Below are 9,505 nucleotides of genomic sequence, written 5' to 3'. Positions count from 1 at the left end.
TGTTTTGTATTTTTCTTTGTATAGTTGCTTTACATCCCTGGTTAGATTTATTCCTAAGTATTTTATCTTTTAGGGGCTATTATAAATGGTATTGTTTTCCTGATTTCTTTTTTGAAGTTCTCTCTGTTGGGGTATACGAATCCAACTGATTTTTGTATGTTGATCTTGTATCTTGCTACTCTGCTAAATCTTTCTATTAGTTCCAGTAGTTTTCTTGTGAAGTCTTTAGGATTCTCTAGGTATAGTATCATATCATCTGCAAATAGCGATAGTTTTACTTCTTCCTTCCAATTTGGGTGCCCTTTATTTCTTTTTCTTGCCTTATTGCTCTAGCTAGGACTTCATGGACAATTTTAAATAAAGGGCATCCTTGTCATGTTTTCATTCTCAAGGGGAATGGTTTTGGCTGTTGGTTCTGTATAGATGCCTTGTATTATGTTGAGGAATTTCCCTTCTTCCTAGTTTCTTGAGAGTTTTTATCAGGAATGGGTGATAGACTTTATCAGAGGCCTTTTCTGCATCAATTAAGATGATCATGTGATTTTTTTCTTTTGTTTTATGTGGTGGATTACGTTGATTGATTTTCTAATGTTGAACCATCCTTGCATACCTGGTATTAATCCCACCTGGTAGTGGTGTATTATTTTTTTGACGTGATGCTGAATTCTATTGGTTAGAATTTTGTTGAGAATTTTTGCATCTATATTTGTGTCATGGATTGAATTGTGTCCCCCCAAAATATGTGTCAACTTGATTAGGCTATGATTCCCAGTATTGTGTGGTTGTCCTCCATTTTGTGATTTTCCTATGTGTTATAAATCATAATCTCTGCCTTTGGTTAAAGAGGATTAGGGTGGGATGTAACAACCTTGCTCAGGTCACATCCCTGATCCAACATAAAGGGAGTTTCCCAGGGGTGTGGCCTGCACCACCTTTTATCTTACAAGAGATAAAAGGAAAGGGAAGCAAGCAGAGAGTTGAGGACTTCTACCACCAAGAAAGCAGTGCCAGGAGCAGAGCGCGTCCTTTGGACCCAGGATTCCTGCACAGAGAAGCTCCTAGTCCGAGGGAAGATTGATGAGAAGGCAGACAGAGAGAGAAAGCCTTCCCCTATAGCTGATACCTTGAATTTGGACTTTTAGCCTACTTTACTGTGAGGAAATAAATTTCTTTGTTAAAGCCACCCACTTGTGGTATTTCTGTAATAGCAGCACTAGATGACTAAGACAATTCGTGATTGGTCTGTAATTTTTTTGATATCTTTGCCTGGCTTTGGTATCAGGGTTATGCTGGCTTCATAGAATGAATTTGGGAGTATTCCTTCCTTTTCTACATTCTGAAATAGTTTGAGTAGTACTGGTGTGAGCTCTTCTCTGAATGTTTGGTAGAATTGTCCAGTGAAGCCATCCAGGCCAGGGCTTTTTTGTTTGTTTATTACCTCTTCAATCTCTTCTCTTGTTATGCGTCTGTTCAGATTTTCTTAGTTTAGGTAGATACTGTGTTTCTAGAAATGTGTCCATTTTCTAGATTTTCAAATTTGTTGGAATATGGTTTTTCATAGTACTCTGTTATGATCCTTTTTATTTCATTTAGGTCTGTTGTAATGTCCTCCATGTCATTTCTTATGCGAGTTATTTGCTTCCTCTCCTGTTTTTCTTTTGTCAGTTTGGCCAGTGGTTTGTCAATTTTGTTGATCTTTTCAAAGAACCAACTTTTGGTCTTGTTGAGTCTTTCTATGGTTTTGCCGTTGTCTATTTCATTTATCTCTGCTCTAATCTTTATTATGTACTTTCTTCTGGTGAATGTGGGCTTCTTTTGCTGTTCTCTTTCTTTTTGTTTGAGTTTTAGGGCTAATGTTTTGATTTTGGCCCTTTCTTCTTTTTTGATGTGTGCGTTTATTGCTATAAATTGACCTCCGAACACCGTCTTTCCTGTGTCCTAAAAGTTTTGGTGTGATGTATTTTCAGTCTCATTTGATTCCAGAAATTTTTTGATTCCATCTTTGATTTTTTCTATTATCCAGTGGTTTTTAAGCAAGTTGCTATTCTGTTTCCAAGTTTTTAATTTTTTCCCTGTTATTAATTTCTACTTTTATGGCACTGTGATCAGAGAAGATGCTTCGTATTATTTTGATATTTGGATTTTATTGACGGTTGCTTTGTGGCCTAAAATGTGGTCTATTCTGGAGAATGTTTTAGGTGTGTTGGAAAAGAATGTATGCTTTGCTGCTGTTGGGTGGAAAGTTCTATATATGTCTATGAGGTCAAGTTGAATGATTGTGGTGTCTAGATCTTCTGTATCTTTGTTTAGTTTTTTTCTAGATGTTCTGTCCTTTACTGAGAGTGGTGAAGTCTCCTACTATTATTGTGTAACTGTCTATTTCTCTTTTCGGTGCTATTAGAGTTTGTTTTATGTATTTTGGAGCCCTGTTGTTGGGTGCATAGATATTTATTAAGGTTATGTCTTCTTGGAGGATTGTCCCTTTAATCATTTGATCAATTTCTGTTTACCTGGAAATGTCCTAATTTCACCATTTTGTTTGAGAGAGTTTTGCTGGATATATTTTTCTTATTTGGCAGTTTTTTTTCTTTCAAGATTTTATGTATGTCATCCCATTGCCTTCTTGTCTGTGTAGTTTCTGCCAAGTAATCAGAGCTTAGTCTTCTTGTTTCCCCTTTGTAAGTGAATTTCTTTTTTCTCAAACTGATCTCAGGATTCTTTCTTTGTCTTTGGTTTTGGCAAGTGTCATTATGATATGTCTTAATGACTTTCTTTTGGTGTCTGTCCTATATGGGGTTCATTGAGCTTCTTGGATGGTCATGATATTAAGGGAGACTTTGCCAGCAAATCTTCAACAATACTCTCTGTGTTTTCCATTTTCTCCCCCGTTCTGGAACCCTCATCACATGCAAATTTTTGCTCTAGATAATGGCCCACATAATTCTTAGGTTTTCTTTATTATTTTCTCTGATTTTTCCTCAAAGTAGCATCCAATGATTTGTCTTCAGTCTTGCTGATTCTGTCTTCCATTTTTTCAAATTTGCTCCTAAAACCTTCTACTGAGTTGTCCCTTTCTGAAATTTTGTTGTTTATCTTTTGAATTTCTAGTTGCTGTTTTTGTATGATATGTAATTGTTTGTTTATTTTGTCTTTTTGTTCTTGTGTTATTTTCCTGAAATCTTCTTCTGCTTTGTCTGTGTTTTCCTTGATTTTGGCTATTTTTTCCTTAGTTTTGCTGTGTTTTCCTTGATCTCTTTCCTTATCTCTTGGAGAACCATAAATATCATTCTCTTGAATTCCATATCAGGTAATTCTACTGCCTTTTCTTCTACTGGAAGGTCATCTAATTCTTTATTTTGGTCACTTGTTGTAACCATCTTATCCTTCTTTTTAATATTTTTTTTATTTTGTCTGCTGTCTCCAAGACATTCAGGTATTATTTTCTTTCTTTATTGATTGTATGTTTGTTTATTTTATTCTGCTTACTTTTTATGTTTTTGTATGTCTGGGTGGGTGGGTCAGGCTTGGTTTCTTGCTTATTTGTGGGCATGATAACTCTCACCACCTTGTCCACATGATCAGGACAGGTTGCTCAGCTGTGATGTAGTGGGATGGGGCCACAGAGGTATAATCCATACTGAAGGGAGGGCACAGGGCCAGGACACTCAGCTTCAGGACATCTGTACAGGGCCAGCAGGAAGGGAGGGACCTGGAGCTAGGTTGCTCGGTGGTGATGCAATGGTACCAGCATCATTCTGGCTGTTTCAGTGCCATTTCTCTATCTTCTATTGGGAGTTCTGTGAAGTTGCCTTTCTATGTTCTTTGTGCGAGGTTTATGGCTTTATCTCAAGATGGCTGTTCTGTGCTGTGTCACTCGGCAAGGAACCTCCACTCCATGTCTCTATTCTTTCACTGTTTTTGATCAGTTTCTTCTTCTCAGTGCCTTCCAATATAATTCTTTATCCTTTCATTTAAAGTTCAGGGTTCCAAGATTGATGCCTGTATCTGTTCTACTTGGTTTTTTGGTGCTTTGCTGCAGAGAGAGGGCTTGGTGTGTCTGACTTGTCTGCCATCTTGGCTCTGCCCTCTTGACTGCTGCGTCCATGGGCATTGATTGTGGATCTAAGTAAAATGAAGTCCTTGAAAACATCAATATTTTCTCCGTTTATCATGATGTTGCTTATTGGTCCAGTTGTGAGGATTTTTGTTTTCTTTATGTTGAGGTATAATCCATACTGAAAACTGTAGTCTTTGATCTTCATCAGTAAGTGCTTCAAGTCCTCTTCACTTTCAGCAAGCAATGTTGTGTCATTTGTGTATCGCAGGTTGTTAACGAGTCTTCCTCCAGTCCTGATGCTGAGTTCTTCTTCATATAGTCCAGCTTCTCGGATTATTTGCTCAGCATACAGATTGAATGAGTATGGTGAAAGGATACAACCCTGACACACACCTTTCCTAATTTTAAACCACACAGTATCCCCTTGTTCTTTTGGTCTATGTTTAGGTTCTGCATGAGCAGAGTTAAGTGTTCTGGAATTCCCATTCTTGGCAATGTTATCTATAATTTGTTATGATCCACACAGTCAAATACCTTTGCATAGTCAATAAAACACAGGTAAACATCTTTATGGTATTCTCTACTTTCAGCCAAGATCCATCTGACATCAGCAATGATATCCCTCATTCTATGTCCTCTGTTGAATACGGCTTGAATTTCTGAAGAAAAAAAAAAGCTGGGGTAGCTATATTAATATCAGAAAAATCAGTTTTTAGAGAGAGGATAATTAAGAGGGATAAAGAAGGACATTACATAATTATAAAAGGGTGAATTCTCCAAGAAGACATAAAATTATGTATGAACCTAACAACAGAGTGTCAAAATACATGAGGCAAAAACTGATAGAACTGCAAGGAAAAATAGACAAATCCACTATTATTGTGGGAGACTTCAATACCTCTCTATCAGTAACTGACAGATTCATCAGGCAGCAAATCAGTAAGGATATAGTTGAACTGAACAGGGCCAGCAATTAACTAGATCTGATTGACATTTATAGAACACTTTATCCAACAACAGCTGAATACACATTCTTCTCAAGCTCACATGGAACAATTACCAAGATAGAGCATATTCTTGGCCATAAGAAAAAAATCTTAACAAACTTGAAAGAATAGAAATCATGCAAAGTATGTTTTAAGACCACAGTGGAATTAAACTAGAATCAATAAGAGAAATCTAACTAGAAAATCCCAAAATATTTGGATATTAAACAGCATACTTCTAAATAACATATGTACCAAAGAAGAAGTCTCAAGAGAAGTTAAGAGATATTTTCAACTAAGTGAAAACATAACATCAAAATTTGTGGAAGAATGTGTAAACAGTGCTTAGAGGGAAATTTATAATATTAAAAAGTAAGAGAAGATCTAAAATCAATAATCTATGCTTCTGTCTTAGGAAAGCAGAGAAAGATGAGCAATATAAGACTAAAGCAAGCAGAAATGAAATAATAAATATTAGAACAGCGATCAGTGAAATTGAAAACAGGAAAACAATAGAAAAAAGTCAATGAAGCAAAATCTGATTCTTTGAAAAGATCAGTAAAATTGGTAAACCTGTAGCTAGACTAACTAAGAAAAAAAGAGAGACAAAACAAAATATTAATATTGGAAATGAAAGAGGAGCCATTACAATTAATCCCATGGACATTAAAAAGAAAGGATATTATGAAAAATTCAATGCCCACAAATTTGATAACTTAAACCAATTCCTTGAAAGACACAAGCTACCAAAACACTCACAAGAAGAAATAGATAATATGAATAGGCCTATTATCTATTAAGGAGTTGAATCAATAATTAATAACCTTGCAAAACAGAAAGAATTAGGTCCAGATTTTTTGACTGGTGAATTCTACAAAATATTTAAGAAAAAAATGATGCCAATTCTATACAGTGTCTTCCAGAAAATAGGAACAGAGGGAACTCTTCTTAATTCATTTTGTGAAACCAGAATTACCCTACTACTAGAACCAGATAAAGAAAAGTACAGACCAATATCTCTCACGAACATAGATGCAAAAATCCTCAACACAGTATCAGCAATTGAATCCAGTAATGTATAAATGGAATTATACCCCATGACCAAGTGGAATTTATTTCAGGAATTCAAAGCTGGTTCAACATTTGAAAATCAGTTAATGCAATCCATCACATTAACACGCTAAAGAAGAAATAATATAAATCATATCAATAGATGTATAAAAAACATTCAACAAAATCTAACACTCATTCATGATAAAAGAAAAAAAAACTCAGCAAACTAGGAATAGAGGAAGTTTCTCAAATTAATTTAAAAAAAATCCACAAAAAACCTACAGCTAACATCATACTTCATGGTGAGAAACTAGAAGCTTTTGCCTTAAGTTCTGGAACATGAAAAAAAAAGTCCTTTCTTACCATTTCTATTCAACATTTTACTGGAAGTCCTAATTAATGCAATTACTCAAGAAAAGGACATAAAAGTTATACAGATTGGGAAAGAAGAAATAAAATATAGAAAAATAAAAAGAAATATATTATTTTTATTTTTAGCCTGTCTTTGTTCACAGATGTATGAGTTTTTATGTAGAAAATCCCAAAGAATTGACAGAAAAACCTCCTCAAACTTATAAGTGATTATAGGAGTTCAGAGGATATAAGGTTAATATACAAATGGCAATTGCCTTCCTATATGCCATCAATAAACATCTGAAATTAAAAGAAGAACACAATTTGCATTAGCACCAAAAAAGAAATAGACATAAATTTAACAAAATATGCACAATATGTATAAGAGGACAACTATAAAACTCCTATGAAGTGCCCCCTGCCTGGCCCTCCACTCCATCCCATAGTTCTCAACAGCCACTTGTCTGGTCCAAGGCACACCTGCACAAGATCCTTCCCCTATCACCACCCAACCCCCACATGCCCGCATGAGACCCCTGGCTACCATGTGGTTGTTGGGAAGACAGAAGATCCGCCTTCTCATTAGGCAGCTGGACTTCAGGGTTTTGGTTCATCGGTTGTCTCTGTATTTGACCATCCTTTTCCTTTTTAGCACTGAAGAAGACCCTTGCCTTCCGCCTTTCTCCCTCGTCCCTCTTCTTGCGGGTTGTCAGCATTGTACATTGTTGCAGGGAAGGTCTGGCTTTCCAAACACAGGGCCTAAAGGTCGTGATTCTGATTACTCATCTTTCTTCAGTCCCCCAATTGCAGTTTCCAGGGCTACAGGGAGGGAATAGCAAGACAGTGACCCTTGCAATGGGACTCAACCTGGTTTCTGCGTCTCCTCCACCTGACTATGACCCCTGAGGGCTGGGACCAGTCCTGATCTTTGTATCTCCCTCACCATACTGAACCCTGATTCAGGACCAGGACTGGTCTCTGTGTTGCCTCCACCAGACTGTGACCCCTGAGGGTAGGGACAGGGCCTGGGCCCTGTGTCTCCCCCACCAGACTGTGACCCGTGAGGCAGGACCAGGCCTGATTTCTATGTCTTTCTCAGTATCACCCCTGAGGGTGGGGACAGGGTTTCCCCCACCATACCATGACCCCTGATAGCAAGGATTGGACCTGGTTCCTGTGTCTCCCCCACCAGATTTTGACTCATGAGGGCTGGGACTAGACCTGGTTCCTGTGTCTCTCCCACCAGATTGTGACCCTGAGGGTGGGACCAGGCCTGGTTCCTTTGACTCTTCCACCAGCCACCCTTGAGTGCTGGGATAAAGCCTCCTTACTGTGTCTCCTTCACTCGACTATGAACCAGGTCTGGTTTCTTTATTTGCCTCATCAAAATATGGCTCCCTGAGGGCTGGAACAAACCTTATATTTTAGTCATTTTCTTAAAATAGCATATGTTTATATTATTTTTAATGCAGTCTCATAGTCTGTCTTTTAACTGGTAAATTTAGTCCATTTAATTTATTGTGATTAATGAACTAATTGAATTTGATTTTACTCTCATTCTGGGCTCTCTATTGTCTAGGTGTTTCTGTTCCTTTTTTCATCTCTCTACTTAACTGCACACAGCCATCAGCCCACCAAGACATGACCACCAATGTCAACCCCTTTCACCTGTACTGGCCTTGGCACCTAAGGCTGGACAACTTCGTGCCTAATGACTTCCCCACCTGACATCTCCTGGTTGGCCTATTCTCTGTCTCTGGGGTCTTAGTTGTGACTACATGGCTGTTGTCAGGTCGAGCTGCAATCGTCCCACTGGGGACTTGGAGATGAAAGTCCCTGTGCTAGTTTGCAGTGTGTGGGTTCATTCACATGGTGATCGAGGGGTGGTTCACCCCCAACCATGAGGACCTCCTTGGAGACCAAACCTTCTTATCCTACCTCTGGGAAGAGTATGCCAAAGGGGACAGCTGATACTTTTTGGGTGACAACCTCACAGTATGCGTGGTGACCATCATGGCTTGGTTGTGGGGACCACTCAGCCTGTGAATGGTGATTGCCTTTCTCTACCAGCAACCCTTCTGTTTTGTCCTACAGCTTGTGGTCTCTGTGGGCCAGATCTACAGGGATGGACTCTATTTCCTGACAGAGCACCATGACGTGTTCAGGCATAGGAAGCTGGGTCACCCACTGTACTTCTGGTTTTACTTTGTCTTCATGAATGCCCTGTGGCTGGTGCTGCCCAGAATCCTTGTGCTCGATTCTGTGAAGCATCTCACTTATGTTCAGAGCACTCTGGACACCAAGACCTCAAAAGTCAAGAGCAAGCAGAACTAGTGAGTAGTGGGCTGGTCTTTGAACACTGGCTGATGAGGAACTCATCATCTGCCAGAAGAGTTAAATACTGCTCCCACAGGTTGGAGGAACAAAGCTAACTAATCTGTCAAACTCAGGCTGGTGGGTGGACACAAAAAGGGCCAGAGAGAGGAGAGAGAAAGAGGCTATGTGGAGCTACTGCCAAGAGCTGTTGGGACAAAAGCACAAGCAGACCTAGGAGGTCCATGATAGTGGCAATTTTTAAAATTAGGAAATAATAGATCTTGACTAAAAAAAAAAACTCAAAAAACTCTGATGAAAGAAATCAAAGAAGATCTAAAAAAATGGAGAGATATTCTATGTTCATGGATAGGCAGACTCATTATTTATAAGACGTCAGTTATCTCCAACTTCATCTATAGATTCAATGCAATTGCAATCAAAATCCCAGCACATTATTTTGTGGATATTAACAAATTGATTCTAAAATGTATTTGTAAAAGCAAAAGACCCAAAATAGCCAACACAATACTGAAAAAGAAAAAAGTTGGAAGACTGATACCCGACTTCAAGACTTACAGTAAAGCTACAGTAATCAAGATAGCAGTTCATTGGCAAAAGAATAGACAATTTGATAAACTGGATAGAATAAGGATCCCCCAAAGAGAACCACACACATATAGTCAACTGTTGTTTGACAAAGAAACAAAGGTAATTCAGTGGAGGAAGGACAGTTTCTTCA

At 38.3% G+C, this 9,505-nt stretch overlaps 1 pseudogene; it reads left to right on the top strand.

Moving 5' to 3' along the window:
• The first annotated feature begins 7,977 nt into the window (after window positions 1–7,977).
• LOC101341875 (3-beta-hydroxysteroid-Delta(8),Delta(7)-isomerase pseudogene) lies at window positions 7,978–8,784 on the top strand (annotated as a pseudogene).
• Window positions 8,785–9,505: the final 721 nt, after the last annotated feature.

Source organism: Trichechus manatus, unplaced genomic scaffold (genome assembly GCF_000243295.1).
Source record: "Trichechus manatus latirostris isolate Lorelei unplaced genomic scaffold, TriManLat1.0 scaffold00210, whole genome shotgun sequence".
Taxonomy (NCBI): Eukaryota; Metazoa; Chordata; class Mammalia; order Sirenia; family Trichechidae; genus Trichechus; species Trichechus manatus.
Note: the sequence above shows the minus strand (reverse complement) of the source record. Positions and strands in the feature narration are given on the sequence as shown.